Source organism: Polypterus senegalus, chromosome 13, assembly GCF_016835505.1.
Source record: "Polypterus senegalus isolate Bchr_013 chromosome 13, ASM1683550v1, whole genome shotgun sequence".
In the NCBI taxonomy this organism is placed as follows: Eukaryota; Metazoa; Chordata; class Cladistia; order Polypteriformes; family Polypteridae; genus Polypterus; species Polypterus senegalus.
Window position 1 is genome coordinate 70,966,207 of NC_053166.1, and position 20,110 is coordinate 70,986,316.

A 20,110-nucleotide genomic window follows, 5' to 3' on the forward strand; every position below is an offset into this window, starting at 1 on the left:
CCAGCTGCATTTAATGTTCAACATTGGATTTTAAATCAAAATTTAAACAGTCATTTATAATGAAAAAGGTCAAGGAACAGTGAATGGACATCTGCTTTCAAATGATCTGTTTTCATGAGTGTCACTTTTAATTATTGGAGGTGTGGGCACATCATGTTTCCCTCAACTTGTGTTTAGTTTAGATTTACCATAGCAAGATGGGCATTATATTATTCTGTACTCGTTACAGTGGGATGCAAAAGTTTGGGCAACCTTGTTAATAGTCATCATTTTCCTGTATAAATCGTTGGTTGTTACGATAAAAAATGTCAGTTAAATATATCATACAGGAGACACACACAGTGATATTTGAGAAGTGAAATGAAGTGTATTGGATTTACAGAAAGTGTGCAATAATTGTTCAAACAAAATCAGGCAGGTGCATAAATTTGGGCACCACAAAAAAGAAATGAAATCAATATTTAGTAGATCCGCCTTTTGCAGAAATTACAGCCTCTAAATGCTTCCTGTAGGTTCCAATGAGAGTCTGGATTGTGGTTGAAGGTATTTTGGACCATTCCTCTTTACAAAACATCTCTAGTTCATTCAGGTTTGATGGCTTCCGAGCATGGACAGCTCTCTTTAACTCACACCACAGATTTTCAATTATATTCAGGTCTGGGGACTGAGATGGCCATTCCAGAACGTTGTACTTGTTCCTCTGCATGAATGCCTTAGTGGATTTTGAGCAGTGTTTCGGTCGTTGTCTTGTTGAAAGATCCAGCCCCAGCGCAGCTTCAGCTTTGTCAATGATTCCTGGACATTGGTCTCCAGAATCTGCTGATACTGAGTGGAATCCATGCGTCCCTCAACTTTGACAAGATTCCCAGTCCCTGCACTGGCCACACAGCCCCACAGCATGATGGAACCACCACCATATTTTACTGTAGGTAGCAAGTGTTTTTTTTTTGGAATGCTGTGTTCTTTTTCCTCCATGCATAACGCCCTTGTTATGCCCAAATAACTCAATTTTAGTTTCATCAGTCCACAGCACCTTATTCCAAAATGAAGCTGGCTTGTCCAAATGTGCTTGAGCATACCTCAAGCGGCTCTGTTTGTGCTGTGGGCGGAGAAAAGGCTTCCTCTGCATCACTCTCGCATACAGCATCTCCTTGTGTAAAGTGCGCCGAATGGTTGAACGATGCACAGTGACTCCATCTGCTGCAAGATGATGTTGTAGGTCTTTGGTGCTGGTCTGTGGGTTGACTCTGACTGTTCTCACCATTCGTCGCTTCTGTCTATCCGAAATCTTTCTTGGTCTGCCACTTGAGCCTTAACTTGAACTGAGCCTGTGGTCTTCCATTTCCTCAATATGTTCCTAACTGTGGAAACAGACAGCTTCAATCTCTGGGACAGCTTTCTGTATCCTTCCCCTAAACCATGACGGTGAACAATCTTTGTCTTCAGGTCATTTGAGAGTTGTTTTGTGACCCCCATGTTGCTACTCTTCAGTGAAAATTAAAGGAGGAGGGAAACTTACAACTGACCCCTTAAATATTCACCTGTGTATGTATGTCAGGGGTCACTGAGCTTATCAAGCCAATTTGACTTCCAATAATTAGTTCTAAAAGTTTTGGAATCAATAAAATAACAACGGTGCCCAAATTTATGCACCTGCCTGATTTTGTTTGAACAATTATTGCACACTTTCAGTAAATCCAATAAACTTCATTTCACTTCTCAAATATCACTGTGTGTGTCTCCTATATGATATATTTAACTGACATTTTTTATTGTAACAACCAACGATTTATACAGGAAAATGATGACTATTAACAAGGTTGCCCAAACTTTTGCATCCCACTGTACTATTATAAGGCACAGTGGTAGCTCTGAGGGTAAGGATCTGTACTGGTATCTGGAAAGTTGCTGCTTCAAATCCCGCTACTGCCAAAGAGGATCTTCCTTCATTGGGACCTTGAGAAGACCTGAAAAAAATTGCACTTTACAATGACTGACCCTGTACTCTGACCTCAAAAGGACATAAGAAAAGACAATATCCCATTGGGGATTAATAAAATATATTAAAAAAAGTCAGAGTAATTTTCTCATCTTAACATGTTAAACTTGGCTACACCTTTTGCATCTGGAAATTGATTCCTTGCTTTCCTGTTTGTCCCTTCAAATTCAATGTCACTTATTTGGCGAGACTTGTGCTTACCTTTAATGTGTTATTGCTGTTGTGGCTGTTAGGTGTAGTGAGAGCTTGTTAGGCTATCATTCACAGATTTAGTATTTTGTTGAACAATGTAATATTTAATTGCAACGTTCACTGTTTTACCCAGTAACGAGTATGAGTATTGACAGTGTCTCTGACGCACTAATTAAAAATGTGGCCTTTATAAGTATTTAAGCACATGATCCCACAGTGACAGGCACATTAATATAATTATGTTTCATATGTTTTATGAGATGTTTTGTTGGATTTCTAACTCCACTCAACATCTTTGTGATGTATGCACCATTTACTAATCAGGGTTTTGTGTTGGGAAAAAGCCTAGGTCAGGTTAGGTAACCTCCAAGTATGACAGGCTTCTGGCCATCCGTTCCTGAATATCTGCTACGACTGCAGGTATACGAACGGACATGGCCCGATTCTTTTTGCAGTTTGCAACTGACCAAGTCTTACGCCACTTCTTCACCAACTCGTGAATACTGCTCTTAGCTGGTAGGTTTACGCCAGGAAACTTCTGTGCAAAAATGTCCCGCGTTTCTTTAAAAGAACCGGTAGACACATACGCCTCCACTATTCCAATCCTCTGTTGCAGAGAATACATCTTCCAGATTTCTTTCACGCACGTCTGTACTCACTGGCTCACAGCTTCCTTACTAATGCACAGATGGGGCTGCTGACCCTGTTGCGACAGCGAGGCTCCACAATTGCGAAGGCACCTTCCTGTATAACAGTTCAAGCCAGCCGGTCAGAGATGGTCCGGTTTTTCGTGCACCACCCTGTATCTTATTCCATTTCACATTTGTGGAGGTCAGAGCCTACCTTGTTAGCATTGTGCAAAACTCAAGAACTTTCCATTCTCCATATGAAGTACTTGTATCAGCAAGTCTTTTAAATAAAGAACAAAAAAGAAGATGAATAACTGAGTAAATTATGTAAAATATATACTTTCCACATGCCCATGGTGCTCTATTTTGAATATAGTATGTAGGCTAAAAAACACTGGTTTGACTGATTTGTTGAAGATTTTTCCCCAACTACTTTTATGTAATTTCTTTAACATTTGTTTTTATTACTTTTCAGAAACGTATGTCAAATCTTTGAATAACATCTGTTTATAGTCTGGGTGTACGAGGTCAGTAACTCTGCTGCAGCAAGAGGAACAAGGTTTCTATGGCAAAAAAGGCAGACAAACAGAGTAAGTGACTGAGCTCTTGATCTGATTAGTTTGTTCATGTTCTGTAAATCGCTCAGCTACAGTAGTTCAGTTTATGCCCTGCCTATATTCTGAATCTATCTTTAGCTTTGAGATTGTATAAATTATAAAGAAGTTCAAAAGGGTTATTCATTTATTCTTATGCCTGTATATTCAAGGCTTGTACTATGATTATTTTCCATATAGTTTTACACAAATATATTGATAATTTAAAATATTCTGTTTTATGTAACACATTTTTCTAACCAACAACCAATTACTATAATAATTTATTACACTTGTTAAAATGGTAGGGAAGATGACTTGTGCAAGGTCACACAAGATTGTGGTTCTTTATTGAGTTACATGCTTCCTTGTAGAGCTACTGCTTGACAAAGCACAATTTCATTCTGGGAAGGGTTCTTTGTATATGAAATTGGTTCTTTTTGCTTTGAAAAACTTCCTAATAGCTATAAAAAATGTATAACTTTAATGTGTGGTATTTGTGGATACTAACAGATTAAGAAAAACTGGACTCAACCTATGTTATTATATGCAGCAAGAATCCCTATAAAATCATGACTTATCGGAATTTCACAAATCTGTTTCCATCTATTCATGGTTATTTACTGTGTTATGGATCAAAATAAATAAAGGTTCTTTCTAGAGCTTCATATGGATGGGTCTTTGGAGAACCAAAAAGGGTTCCCTTATGGCATCGTTCTGAAGATCTCCTATGGTACTATTATTTTTAAGAGTGTACTTAAAAAATTATTTTGTTCCCCCTTACAAAAGATATAAAATTGGGCTTTCCTTAAAAGAAATAAAAATAATTTCTTGAAATTCAAACTTACTTTCACTGCAATAAGCCATATTCTTGTTGGACAATCCCCTGCAAGGAATGTCACAGCACTGTACTTTTAAAGTTACACTAATGTGTTTGGCCAAGAAGAAGAGGCATCTGGTTGCCTTTGGAACTCCACCCATGTTCACTTGCTCTCCTCCCTTGAGGAGCAGCATTTGGCAGCAGATGTGGAGTTTTTTATTAGAGCTTTTCTAATATCTCAGTTAATGTATGAAGGAAACTCTTTGCATCCTTGAAAATGGCCTCACACCATAAGTGAACATCAGCATACACTTTGGTGTATTTTGGTGAATGCTTTGGTGCAGAACCTCCACAAGAATATGTTGTAGTACATTTTTCTACTTTGTTATTTATCTAAAGATCTATTTATATAGCTATTTATGGAATTATTATACTGTATAGAAGAACAGAGATGTCCAGAAATTGGTTGCTATGGCCAACCAATAGCATAAGGGTTATACTGTGGGCAGTTGCGTAGGGTGAATTACTGTTATGAGGTGCCAAGCATTAAACCAGGTGGTGCCATAAGTGATTTATTTGTAGTAGCTGCCTGGGATGTCCCTCTTTGCTGGATGTGCATGAATATGAACAGAGCAGTGCTGAAACTTTACTTGCATTTCAGGAAAGGCTTAAAATGTCACTGGGGGATGTTGTCTGAAAGATCATTTCCTTACAGATTTTAGACTGTAGATGTTTGAACTGTATATTAATTATAAACAGGATAGCTTTCTTCAATGATGGCTCCCACCTAAAAAAAACTATCATGATAAACAGATGAGTGATTAAAAAAATTAATTCTGTTTGATTAGGTAGTATTAGACCTTTGAATCTTTGAAGGCATTATTTCAATAGGGTGAATAAGCAAGAAAAGGAGGTGTCCATGCAACACTTTAGTGACTGCTGTGCAATGTCATCTTCTTATTTCTTTTTAATAAAGAATGAATCCAGACATTAAATAAACAGAATATAAGATGACCCAGTTTTGAGAGACAGAAAAAGAGAAAAGGCAAACAGAACAAAAAAAATATGATGGTTCCACTAGTGAGGAAATTGGGGGGTCTTGGAAAGGCTGTTTATTCAAAGTGGCCAATCAAAAAGAGCAGGCTCATGCAGAATCATCTGAGAGTCATGCAGATCTGAACATGCCATCTGCTTACTATGTGTATCGTAGGCAGTAGCAGCGAGGGAAGGCGATTCAGATGACAAAAATTAACTTGGTTACTGTGCTAGAAGAAAGATATGTATGTTTCTTTGCAGCACATTACTTTGTCTCAGTTTGTTGTTTTAGATTCCATTACACATCTTGTGAATTGTTTAACTGTCTGTAATAAAAAATTAATTCAGGAAGAAACACCAATGTGTAAAACACATACTGTATGTGTATTAAAAACACACACACACACATACACACACAAAGACACCTGTTAACATTGTGAAGAATTAGTACAAAATGTACTTGTTTATATTTTAGATTGAAATCCAGACAGATTGGTTTGTGTTGAATTCAGACTTTTTCTTAGATGTAAAATTATAAGAGATTAGAAATATTCAGTAAAATAATGCATTTTTGTATTACCTCCTTAACATTAACAGATTATTCACAAACCTATGTAATCCAATTAAGGGCATTGTAGGAAGATTGGCAAGAGCCTCTCCCAGCAGCACTATACACAAGGCAGGAAACACCCAGAGCACCAGTCTATTGCAAAGTCCACTAACACACACACTCATGCTGATACTCTCTCGTGCACAGTGCTGCTTTGTTATTGCCATTCAACATGACAAGTATGTTTTTGGGGATGTTTTCTAGGTGGAAAGCCAGAGTACTGGAGGAAAATGGTAGAAACTCAGAACAGCCAAATTTCTTGCATGGGATTTGAGTGCAGATTAGTTGATTCTGAGTCAGTAGTACACATCGCCACCATCCTGTCACAAGCTTCTTCTGGCTTTCTGTCACGTGAAACCCAAAGCTGTAGTATGATGAAATGTTTAATCTTTACTTTTCAACTTTTATAAGGTCATATAACCACATAATCTGTAGGTCTTTTATGTTCATTGATCTTATTCGGATTTTAGATTTGAGGTGGAATCAAGGAGAATGTGGCGTAGCTGAGCCTTACAAACCACCATGATATGATTATACCACTGTTTCTGCTTTGACGGAGTGACTTCTGGATTCAAAATCCTTTTCACACTTTGCACAGATGATTGATGACCCCAATGTGCACGTTTGTTTTTTTCTCCCAGAACTCCTATGTAATGTAATTTGCACTTTTGGTTTTCTTCCATATATGAAATCCAGTGGTAAGAACCCAGTAAAAGCTTGAGGCATATAATAAAAGGGGTAAGAGCTGGTCACAGTTTTTTTAACTTTATGGAGCATCTACTGCAATGTTTTACTCTGTCTTTTGTCTCGTCCATCCATCCGTGGGTGGTAGACAGATATATAGAGTGCAAATATTAGCACTCTAAAAATTAAATGAAGTAATGAGGACATAAGCAAGGTTTACTTGTCTGTTAGTATTTCTTTAGGAATAAAAACAGAACTGAAAAGCCATATGATTTTTTTTTTTTTTTTTGCAGTAACTCTAGGGGCCACTAATTTTAAAGTAAAGGCATCAATGGGTATCACATTGTGTATTCTGTGACTACCAGCATGCAATGCTCCATCTAAGGACCCAGCTTGGCATGAAAAAAATATTTTTTCTTTATGAGCAAAAATTTTCTGTTACGTTACCCTGTGAGCCCTACTTAAAATTATGCAATTGCATTATCTATTCGTCTGTAATAAAAGGTTATACATTATAAAACACATTTGAAAATGTATTCATTAAAGTGGAATGTTAATTTCAACTTGAAGTATGTACTGTATGATTTATTCATTCTTTCATTAAGCTGAATGGATATATTTTAAGTTGCCCATGGATGGAAATTTAAAAATATCATGTGGGGATCTTGACCTTGAACCATTTTTGAATAGTGTGTGCATACAACTAGATTATTCAAAAATCATTGAAAGTTAATTTAAAATTGCTACAAATTACAACATTGTATTGGTATTAAATTCTAAAAGGAAAGATGAAAGGAAAGTGAGTCTGGTTTATTTCTCTATGATAATTATTCACACCTTCACCTCCCTATGTATGTCATGATCTGGTGTTTGTTTTTCATTTTTTTAAAATAATTCTTGGTTTAAAAATGTTTGAAACTCCATTTTGGAGGTTATAAAGACTATGGAATTTAGTTATTACATTTATTTTTTCACTGGCTGTCATTAGGGTTTTGGTTTCTTTTACTATTTTTTCCATAAGTTCTCTCCGTGGATTTCTGAGGTCTAACACTCTGAATATGAATCTCATGTTTATTTTTGGAAATTACAGTCTCTTTACGAATTTTAACATTTTTTGAACTGTTTCATCAGGCATTTTGTATTTTCATGATCACCGCCATTTTGGGTTCCCATTTGCTAGTAGCATGTCCTTGGTGTTTGCAACCTTCAGGTAATGATGCAATGGGATATGATGTAATCCAGGATTGTACTTCCTTACCCAAGTTGCAGATTGAAAATCCCTTTTAAAATTGTTTCTTGAAACTGAAACTCCTTTTCTAAAGTTCTTTTGTTTTTTTACTTTTTGGCCTTGAATTTCTGACCATAATTTTTGTCCTTTGTTTGGGCTTTGATGGTCATGTTTTCAGTTTACTGGTTTTTACCTGTTTGCATTTACTTGTCTGACTCCAGGTCACTCTCAAACTCTGTTTGTGTGCAGATATAACAATAATTTGGATCAGTATGAGTGACCCCAAGATGAGGTGCATTTTCAGAGAGATGCTGGAGATACAGGAGGAAATAAAAGTCCTTAAAAAACAAATGACAGGTTTGAGTAGTGCTGGGTACTGTGGTTAGGTACTACTTGTTGTTGTTGCCTTCTGTGGTCAAAATTAGTTTTTCTATAATTGCTAAATGTTTTTCTGTGTATTGAACTAAAAAAAATAACAGATGATCAGTGTTCACTCTTTCATCAAGGAGTTAGTGGAGGCAGTAAATAACTTGAAAGCAACAAGTAATGCATCAAAAATGTTTGTCATGCTGGTACATTCAGAAATAGCTGCTAACAGATTATCAGAAATTTGTCAGGGTTTAAAACCAAATAATGAATACATAGTTGAGTTCCAAGAGGGTTATTGACAGAAATTAAGGACAAACATTACAGAATGTAATTGAGCTAGCACAAAAGGTGGGTACTAGATTGACAGAAAGAAAATTGGAAAGAGGTTCAGTAAGTTGCTCCACTGAACTGAAAGTCACATCGGAGCCAATGGAGTTAGGAAAAACACCAGCTGGCTTAAGAGAATACCAATGTAAGGTTAAGGAAGGCCTTTGCTTGTATTGTGGAAAAGCGGGCATATAGTGTCAAATTGTTTGAATTTTCAAGGAAACTAGAACATCCAGTCTATGGTTTGGTATGCTGGATACTTGAAGTCAAACCCTATGTAAAAATATTTTTGTTATTCCCTGCTTAATTAACAATTTCATGACTACTGCTTTAATAGACTTGGTGTCTGTGGAGAACTGTATTAGTTCCTCAATGGCAGAACAATTGCAGATTACTCTATACCACTAAAGTAAAAGGCCAGAGTGTTGTCATTGGTAGGGAAGCCTATTGGTTCTATTCATCTGGATTTTACTGCACCTTCCCTTATGATTCGTATTGGTTTAAACCATGAGGAACAAACTAATTTTTTTGTTATTGAATCTCCCCACCTGCAGATTATCTTTGGTTTCCCTGGTTAGAAAAGCATAGTCCAGTCTTTAACTGTAAGGATAATGAAATTAGTTAAAAGTGTTCATATTCACTGCAGAAAGGTATTAAAACTTTACCTAGACCAGCTCGGTGCAATACAGTATCAGTTCTTCCTCCCAAGTACCAGACTATTCTAATGTAATTAGCAAACAACAATCTCTTGCGCTAACACCTCACAGGAATTATAATTGCTCTACTGAACATTTTACTAGGGCTCCTTTGCCTAAGGTTAAAGTTTACACTTTCATCCACTCATTGCAGGGAACTATGAGGCATTTCTGACAATTTACAGAATAGCTTTATTGCTCTTTCCAATAGTAAAATTGGAGCTAAGTTTTTCTTTGTAGAGAAAAAGGATAGTGGACTGCATCCCTGTATCTTTTACAGAAAACTTAATAAAATCACAGTTTATATAAATGATCCTCTTCCTTTAATCTCCCCCATGCTTTATCAAGTAAAGGGGATCTTTAAATTAGATCTTAGGATTCCTTACAGTCTCACTGATATCGGTCAAGTGGACATTATGGATATGGGGTAACACCCTATGGATTGGGTAATGCTGTCTTGTCAATTATTTGTTAATGATATTCTTTGAGACCTTTTGAGGATTTTTGTGCTGGTTTACATAGATGAAATTTTGATTTTCTCTAAAGATCTTCAGAAACATACATATTCTTTGCCTGAAACAAGTCTTTGAAGACTATGTCACACAAATATATTTGTAAAAATAGAAAAATTAGAGATTCATAAAGAAAATATAATGTTTCTTGGGTATGAAATCTCTAGAATGGGGCTAACTATGGACAATTGTAAAGGAAAGCCTATACTGAACTGATCTCTACCTTTAAGCATTGAGGAAGTCCAAAGATGTGTGAACTTTACAAATTATTACCAGAGATTAATGAAGAATTAGATCAGATTTTTCACCTATCACCTTCTTAATTAAAAAGAATAATAACAACTGCTTACCACTGCCCTTGTGCTTCAACTTGTATTCATAAGTGAATTGATGCATCAAGTGTTGATGTGGGTGCTATTTTATCCTAAAGATGTCTGAGCTCTGTAGTTCGATCATGTCGATAAGGGCTTCCATATTTTTAAAAGGTTGTTTTACGGACCTGCTGGGCAAAGTAGTCGGGTAATACGTTGATCAAGGTCTCGCAGACAATCTGCTGAATGAGCTGTCTTGTGTTGTTTATGTCTGGCTTAAGCCAGCGGGCAGTTTTTCCCCTTATCTCAAAGGCTTGAGGTTGAGTATGTTTATCGAGGTTGAATTTCCATGTACAACATTCCCTCGCCTGGTGGTCCACCGTGATGCAGTAGTGTTTGAGGACCTCGCCCTTTATGTGTCATAATCGCTGCCGGTCCTCCTCAAGGAGATCAAAATAAGCCTGCCACGCGTTACCTTTCAGATACAGCACTAGTATGTGCGCCCACTCTGCTCTTGGCCAGAGGTTATGAGAAGTAGTGAGCTTGAAAATCAAAAGGTATGATTCAATATCGTTATCCCACGAAAGGGTCACAAGTGGAGGAGGGGAGGGTTGAGCAGCCTCTGGCTTCATCACTTCTGCTGCGGTGAGTTGAACCTCCGTCTCCACTAGTTGGGTCCTCATCTCGCTCATTTGAATCTTGACAGTTTGAAGCTCAGTCAAGATGGTTGCCATCATGGTATTGAGGTCTTACTCTTCCGTCATCTCGAATGTGAATACTGCCGTCTATGCCAATCTGTGAAGAAATAAAGCACAGCACAAAAGATCAAGGTTTGGGAGAATTCCAAACATTAACAGAACAGAGACCTTTTTGGAGGGATATTGGAGCAGAGCAAGGACTGAGGCAGTAAGAGTAAATGCAATACAGGGAACTGAAGGTTAAGACAAATCTTTTGAAGTGGGGATTAGCTGCAATAGAAAACTAGTTAAGAAAATGAGGCAAACAAATGAAGAGACTGTGGATCAGTTGGACAGCAGTATTGGGAGCCGTTGCATTACAGTTGTAATAGTCTATCCTAGGCAAATAACAAGCCTGAAAAAGGGTTAGAGTTGTCTGGCCAAGAGTTTGGCGGGAAGCTGGAAGGTTGAGAAGAAGGAAACAACAGGATAGTTCTGAAAAAGTACTAATGCAAATCTGGCTCAAAACATGTGACAGGGGACTGACATGTTACATTGAGATTCAAAGGTTAAAGGTTTGCTGTACTTGTGTTTAGGTACAGTAAGTTCATGAAAATTACGATTACGATTAAGATTTTGTAATTCACTAACAAAGTAGTAAGTATACAATGTGTATGTGCTTTAGAGCTCAGGGATATTCATAGCTGGTCTTTCTGTAACCTGACCTTGTATTTCACATGTCATCCAAATACTTTGACTTCATCAGATAAGTGATTTCACTTTCAGTCTGAATGTGATGGTGTTTCTTTCATTAGTTTAGACTTTTTAAATTAATTGCTGAATTGATAAAAAAAACATGAAAAAATGATAAAACTAATCTTCCCAACGTGGAATTGTCCTGCTATGCAATAAAATGTTAAAATGTTAACAGAAAATGGTAAAAATGTGTTCATTGGTAAAAATTTGTTATCTGTGTTTGAAAAACAAATTGCATTTGGTGGGAGATGCTGGATATGCCAGATCCTTACACTATATTTAGCACTTAATACTCCACATCTATTTTGTTAAGCATCCTTTCGTCTTTATAAAAGCAAAGTCCATTTTAAATATTGACATTTATTAATAAGTATAAACAAATTAATCAGAATCACAGGGAGGCAGAGCCAAGCCTAAAAGCAGCATTTACAGCCTTGTGTAAACTTGTGCTGGTCCAGCATAGGCTCAATAAAAAGTATGTAATACAGGGTTTAATCGCAACAATACATGCCTATGTACATATTTCATACATAAAAATCAATACATTTAATTGAACTTTAATAAGTTAATTTAACAACCCGTCCATTTTTCTCTTCACTTCAGCAATTGTTCAGAAGCAGGAAGTAACCACTGATGAAATACCATTTCACCGCAGGACACCATTACACACACACACACATACACACAACTCCTACTGGGAGCATTTAGAGATGCTAATCAACTTAATATACACATGAATGAGATATGAGAGGAAACCAAGTCTCTTTAAAATGTGGAGAAAATGCTAACTTGATGCATACAATGACGTAGCCAGGAACCAAATCCAAGTGCCTGAAGTTATGAGGCAGCAGTGCTTACCTCTGTGCTGCAGTACCACCCTCCATTTAATTTAGTCATTTTTAGAGAAAATGTTGAATCAAATTTGTATTATTTGTTACTTTATAAATTGATATACTGTATAGCTATTGTAAAAATGTAACATTCCATACTTCCTCCTTTCATATGCTTTTGAAGGACAAAGGAAATCTGACAACCCAGCAGAAATAACATGCACTAATATGAATATATGTTGGATGAATGACTAGATATTAAATAATCTATACTAATAAAAGGCAAAGCCCTCACTGACTCACTCACTGACTGACTGACTGACTCATCACTAATTCTCCAACTTCCCGTGTAGGTAGAAGGCTGAAATTTGCAAGGCTCATTCCTTACAGCTTACTTACAACAATTAAGCAGGTTTCATTTCGAAATTGTCCGCGTAACGGTCATAACGGTCAACAACGTCCACCATGTTGAACTTTCTTATTCACTGCCCCATCTTCACGAAATTTGGTAGGTGGCTTCCCTTAGCTAACCGAAACCAATGTACGTGCTTATTTCGGTGGTATGACGCCACTGTCAGCCGCCATATTGAATTTTCCAACATCACTAATTCTCCAACTTCCTGTATAGGTAGAAGGCTGAAATTTGGCAGGCTCATTCCTTACAGCTTACTTACAAAAGTTAAGCAGGTTTCATTTCGAAATTCTACGTAGCGGTCATAGCGGTCGACAACGTCCGCCATGTTGAACTTTCTTAGTTATGGCCCCATCTTCACGAAATTTGGTAGGCGGCTTCCCTGCGCTAACCAAAACTGATGTACGTACTTATTTGGTGGTATGACGCCATTGTCGGCCGCCATATTGAATTTTCCAACGTCACCAATTTTCAAACTTCCCGTGTAGGTAGAAGGCTGAAATTTGCAAGGCTCATTCCTTACAGCTTACTTACAAAAGTTAAGCAGGTTTAATTTCGAAATTCTACGCGTAACGGTCACAACGGTCTACAACGTCCGCCATATTGAACTTTCTTATTCATGGCCCCATCTTCACGAAATTTGGTAGGCGGCTTCCTGCGCTAACCAAAACCGATGTCGATACTTATTTGGTGGTATGGCGCCATTGTCGGCCGCCATATTGAATTTTCCAAACGTCACTAATTCTCCAACTGCCCGTGTAGGTAGAAGGCTGAAATTTGGCAGGCCCATTCCTTACAGCTTACTTAAAAAAGTTAAGCAGGTTTCATTTCGAAATTCTACGCTTAACGGTCATAACGGTCGACAACGTCCGCCATATTGAACTTTCTTATTCATGGCCCTATCTTCACGAAATTTGGTAGGCGGCTTCCCTGCGCTAACCGAAACCAATGTACATACTTATTTCGGTGGTATGATGCCACTGTCAGCCGCCATATTGAATTTTCCAACGTCACTAATTCTCCAAATTCCCGTGTAGGCAGAAGGCTGAAATTTGGCAGGCTCATTCCTTACAGCTTACTTACAACAATTAAGCAGGTTTCATTTCGAAATTGTCCGCGTAACGGTCATAACGGTCAACAACGTCCACCATGTTGAACTTTCTTATTCACTGCCCCATCTTCACGAAATTTGGTAGGTGGCTTCCCTTAGCTAACCGAAACCAATGTACGTGCTTATTTCGTGGTATGACGCCACTGTCAGCCGCCATATTGAATTTTCCAACATCACTAATTCTCCAACTTCCTGTATAGGTAGAAGGCTGAAATTTGCAAGGCTCATTCCTTACAGCTTACTTACAAAAGTTAAGCAGGTTTCATTTCGAACTTCTACACGTAATGGTCATAACGGTCAACAACGTCCGCCATGTTGAACTTTCTTATTTATGGCCCATCTTCTCGAAATTTGGTAGGCGGCCTCCCTCCACTAACTGAAACCAATGTACGTACTTATTTCGGTAGTATGATGCCACTGTCGGCCGCCATATTGAACTTTTCAACAGTCTTTGTTACTTATGGGCCCATCTTCAAGAAATTCTATCGATCAAAGAACTGTCACTTACCGAGTGGTTTCCATGCCCGGAGATACCACCTACCCTTTCCATTCTCTTTGTTACACATTGCACGGCCATATCAGGCTCACTCTTGATATCCGGAGGAACATTCTGTCTTATGTATTGAATGACTGGGACAGGTTCAAGGTGTGGACTGATGACGGTACAGGAGATAATTATACTACACAGGAGCACTAGAAGAGTGAAATGCTTAAGCCCTTCACCTATGGTTCTGCATGTGAGTTGATGGCTGCCGCTGAATTGTTCGGTTGTCGCTTTCAAATGTACCGAAATGGCCAAATATTTTACACCTTTCGACAACCGCCAATGCCTCTTAAACATCTTAGATTCACAGGTGACGATTTCAGTAGTAGACACTTTGATGTTTATGAATGTTTAAACTCTCAAAAGCTGGATGTGATTTTATCAATGAAACTGGTTGTGTGCTTACAACGCTTGACAGATGCCAAATGTCACTTCAACACAACAAATCCTGCAAATACTGTCGTAATTGAAACAAACCATGAAACTCAAACCGATTATGACAGCAGCAATCCAAGCTGTGAGATTTGAGACAAGATTACTGTTCACATGGCCAACTGTAAGTTACATGCTCAAGAGTAAGCTCAGCGCACAGCTTGGTCATGTTACAACCGGAGGGCCGAACTGACAACATGGTATACAAAGAGATCCTTAACAAATAATTATTGGCATATTGTCCCACAGTTTAAAAAAGTTTAATTTTCTTTTTAATAAAAATTTGAATGCAGTACTTCACCGCTGCGAAGCGCGGGTATTTTGCTAGTCAAAATATAAAGTGCATACATGTAATGTTCTAACAGAGGGCACCATTTAAATGCACCAATGGAGAATGCATAGTAGGTACTAAGATTTGATAATTCCAAATGAAAAAAGTACACAAAGGAGATATTTAATTTTAAAATAAAACTGAGAAAAGAACACAGTTCATCAAGTTATGTGATTTTTAAAGAGCAAAATAAGCCTCATTTGAATGTCTTTTTACACAGGTTTGCACCTTACCCAGCATTAACCCAGTTAAGATGAGGCTCTGCCTTCTGTAATAAACCTTTATTCTAGAACTCAATATTTCAAAATGCATGTTTTTTTTTTTATCTGGTGGATGAGTTGCTAGTACTGCTACTTCATATTTGGGATTTTGGGATTTATAGTAAACTATCTCCTGTTGTTCATGTCAGTATTATGTGGATGATCACATTTCCTCCTACTACTTATAGATGTACATTTTAAATTAGACAGTGACTTTACAATAGGCCAGAAATATATATGAAATGTTCTGTGACGGTTATTTTTTTAACTTGCTCACAATCTCCTAAAATAAAGCTGTGGGTACCTGCCATCCTGTCCATGAAATAATGAATTCAGAAAAGGAGGATGAATGGAAGCTTTTGTCTTAGCAATCTGAGTCACTTAATGTATATAAATATAGTTTGAGACCATACCTAGCCCTACAAATAACATGCAAAAGAGCTGTATCCTGTCACTCCTATCTTAGGGAGATTTATCTCACAATTATTCCCACTGGATTTGCTTTTTTACTTTCTTGTTGATATTAAATATTAAATCCTTATCTTTAAAATAAAAAAATGTACTATATATATTTTTATTATACTTTTATTAACTTTGACCTCTTTCTTCAAATCTGAACTTTAAATTATTTCATTTTGATAGACAACCCTTCAAGCTGATAAGGGTAATGTTCTTAGCAAAATGGATGTATTAATCAGATTTATTTTGTCTGTTTAACATCTGTATGAAGCGACATTTCTACTACTCTAGCAACACAGGGGGGGTTGCTATTGAAAACATATAAAATTCGAATTCTGTTGTTAAAATGTGTGATGAATAATGTCTACCAATTGGTAAGTTAAACAGTAGTGATGACTAAATGAAAGACACATCAACATAATACTGTAAAAGGGAGCAGATTTTGCATTTTTTTTATATGGTTGGGATATCCAATAATATCCATACCCCTTGCAACTCATTACATTTATAGGTCACAAAGGTATTCCCAGCAGTATTTAGTCCAAGAGAGGAGCTAAAACCTGCCAGATTATACTCACACTCATACATGTGGGGCCATTTTAGGGACATTTATTAACCTAACAAGTTTGTGTAAATAAATAAAAACCTACACAATACCAAAATCACTAATGGCATCCCTAAATAATCAACACACAAGTGTTTTGCAGATAGACCCGTGGAAGTCAGTGATGTATTGCAAAACTGTAAAAACGATTTGTATTGTCAGGAGGAAGGAAATTGATTACTGTATGTACTCGCGTACCAGTTGGGTCTTCAAACATGAAAAATCAATCATAAAATCAGACCCCTACTTATGCGCCTGTTCAAAAATACAACACTTCATTTTTATTTTTTTTTACATCTTCTGGCATTCTCCAATCTCATATCAGTTTCTCAGACACATCGAATTGTTTGTTGCAGCAGTGCAGTTGCCAATTTCTTTCGACTCTTCAACGATTTTTCATTTAAAACCAGCTTCATATTTTCTTCTGACCGAACGCTTCATTGTAGATAAGGGATGCTATTATGATAAAGGTGTATGAGGGTGTGAGATACAAAAAACACGAAACAGTGCAAACCTCGCTTCGGAATAGTGCAGGTATTACCGTGTGGTCATATAGGGACAATACATAGAAAAAAAAGGCAGTGTGTTCTGTAGTTACTCTCTCAGGTGGGCGTTAGCATATTGTAATCTCTTTGATTAATAGCGTGAGCTTTCCACATTCGATTTATACGACCAACATTGTAAAATACCAGATATTATACAGTAAAATCAAGCCCAACTTATCCATGGGAGAACTTAAACGCAAGTATATACAGTAATTTTCCTATATGTGGGAAAAGTAGTCATCTTTCAATAAGCAGCTTATTTTGTAACTCTACAGTAGGTGAAATTGTCAGGCAAGGAACATAAGAAGATTTTTACAGTAAGGACCATCTAAATTCAAGATCATGGAAACAAAAAGACAACCCATGGTGGTTTCTACTGCAAATTTTTAATACAAGAAAAGAGTCATTGAGGAGTAAGGCTGAAGCAAAAGTGATGACCATTTCTTTCATAGAAAGGTGGTCTGGCGTTTTAGGTTGATTAGCACATGTAAGTAAGAATGTTACTGTACCATGTACATGTGGTAATAATCAGTAAAGGCTTTAAAGGTGTATGAGGGTGCAGCTTTAACATAAAGATGCCATACAAGAAGCATTCAATATTAAACGTGTTGTTAATCTTGAACTGAAAATGCATTCTATATGGCAGTTGTGGATAGTTAGGCATTACCTAGTAATATGATGCACTTGGAAACTAGAACATGGGATGTGACCATTACAGACCACTGTCCAATTGTGTATCAACCACTTGCAAAAAATGCAAGTTGTGTATGGTGATCATGACCAGCAAGAAGTGCTTAATTGATGTTTGTGTGTGGTTGTAACTCAGTGATTTGGGTCCCGCTCAACTCCTTTTTGACTTGCTCCTCCTGTCTTGTTGACTATTGGTGATTTCCCACACTTATCAGGTTACCTGGATTAGGTGCTATGTTTTCTGGATATAGATCAAAACATATTCCTCTCAACATTACTTTTGTACCGTTTGATACGACTGTTTTTAAATTATTTACCACCGAGGTGCCCCAGATAATAAGGCACCTTCATTTTGATTTACCATAGACATCTACTTCATTCTTCAGTACAGTGGGCTGCAGGGGCCATTGCCTTTTCTTTAAATAAGCCCTGGCAATGTAGGTTTTTAACTTGTAGCATGTGTCTCCTATTTCCAAAGCTTCATTTACCCTAGTGCTCCACATATTGCAAAACCTTTAAATTGCCTCAAGCTAATATGCTTATTAATAACAAGCCTGAGACAGGCTTGATTTACAGAATCATGGCATGAATTTAAACTTCAGGCAACTGTACATTTAAAGCTTAGTAAGACTCCATTTCGACACTTTGGTTTTAAATTTGGGGGGAATGTGATTATTTTTAAAGTTTGGATGTTCTCTGCTAATCCCTGTTGTGAATATAATGGCTGAAGTTCTTTGCTTACTTCATTCTGACAATGGTGGGGGGAAACATGTATTGCTGGTTGGGTTGTTCTTACTTGGTAATTTAGGACAGAAAAGAAGCATATTTTTAAATAAACTTTAACATTTATGTAATTCTTCCCTTGAAGAATAAGTAAGCGATTTTGCAAGGAGTAACAGAACAACAAAAGGTATCTGTCCATTCATCCATCCTCTTCTGCTTATCCGAGGTCAGGTCGCGGGGGCAGCAGCTTGAGCAGAGATGCCCAGACTTCCCTCTTCCTGTCCACTTCTTCTAGCTCTTCTGGGGGAATCCCAAGGCGTTCCCAGGCCACCTGGGAGACATAGTCCCTCCAGCGTGTCCTGGGTCTTCCCCGGGGCCTCCTCCTTGTTGGATTTGCCCGGAACACCTCTCCAGGGAGGCATCCTCATCGGATGCCTGAGCCACCTCATCTGACTCCTCTCGATGTGGAGGAGTAAGCGGGTCTACTCTGAGCCCCATCTGGATGACTGAGGTTCTCACCTAATCTTTAAGGGAAAGCCCAGACACCCTGCGGAGGAAACTCATTTCAGCTGCTTGTATTCGCTCGTTCTCTCGGTCACTACCCATAGCTCATGACCATAGGTGAGGGTAGGAACATAGATCGACTGGTAAATTGAGAGCTTTGTCTTACGGCTCAGCTCCTTTTTCACCACGACAGACCGATGTGGAGCCCACATCACTGCGGACGCCGTACCAATCCGCCTGTCAATCTCATGCTCCATTCTTCCTTCACTCGTGAACAAGACCCTGAGATACTTGAACTCCTCCACTTGGGGCAGGATCTCGCTCCCAACCCTGAGAGGACACTCCACCCTTTTCCGGCTGAGGACCATGGTCTCGAATTTGGTGGTGCTGATTCCCATCCCAGCCGCTTCACACTCAGCTGCAAACTGATTCAGAGAGAGCTGAAGATCACAGCCTGATGAAGCAAACAGGACAACATCATCTGCAAAAAGCAGTGACCCACTCCTGAGTCCACCAAACCTGACCCCCTCAACACCCTGGCTGCGCCTAGAAATTCTGTCCGTAAAAATTATGAACAGAATCAGTGACAAAGGGCATCCCTGGTGGAGTCCAACTCTCACTGGAAATGGATTTGACTTACTGCTGGCAATGCGGACCAAGCTCTGACACCGGTTGTACAGGGACCGAACAGCCCTAATTGGGTGTCCGGTACCCCATACTCCCTGAGCACCCCCCACAGGATTCCCCGAGGGACATGGCTGAACGCCTTTTCCAAGTCCACAAAACACATGTAGAATGGTTGGGCAAACTCCCATGCACCCTCCGGGACCCTGCTAAATGTGTAGAGCTGGTCCACTGTTCCGTGACCAGGACAAAAACCACACTGTTCCTCCTGAATCCGAGGTTTGACTATCCGACGGACCCTCCTCTCCAGAACCCCCAAATAGACTTTTCCAGGGAGGCTGAGGAGTGTGATCCCTCTGTAGTTGGAACACACCCTCCGGTCCCCCTTTTTAAAGAAGGGGACCACCACCCCGGTCTGCCAATCCAGAGGAACTGTCCCCGATGTCCATGTGATGTTGCAGAGACATGTCAACCAAGACAGTCCTACAACATCCATAGCCTTGAGGAACTGTGGGCGTATCTCATCCACCCCCGGGGCCTGGCTACCAAGGAGTTTTTTAACCACCTCGGTGACCTCAGTTCCAGAGATGGGGGAGCCCACCTC

General features: G+C 38.5%; 1 protein-coding gene across 1 annotated transcript in view; it reads left to right on the forward strand.

Moving 5' to 3' along the window:
* mbd1a (methyl-CpG binding domain protein 1a) overlaps positions 1–20,110 on the forward strand; it is a 315,995-nt gene that overhangs the window by 43,288 nt on the left and 252,597 nt on the right. The window contains exon 2 of the mRNA XM_039775021.1: positions 3,296–3,410. The gene's annotated coding sequence lies outside the window, so the exon portion shown is untranslated. The remainder of the gene's footprint in view (positions 1–3,295; positions 3,411–20,110) is intronic.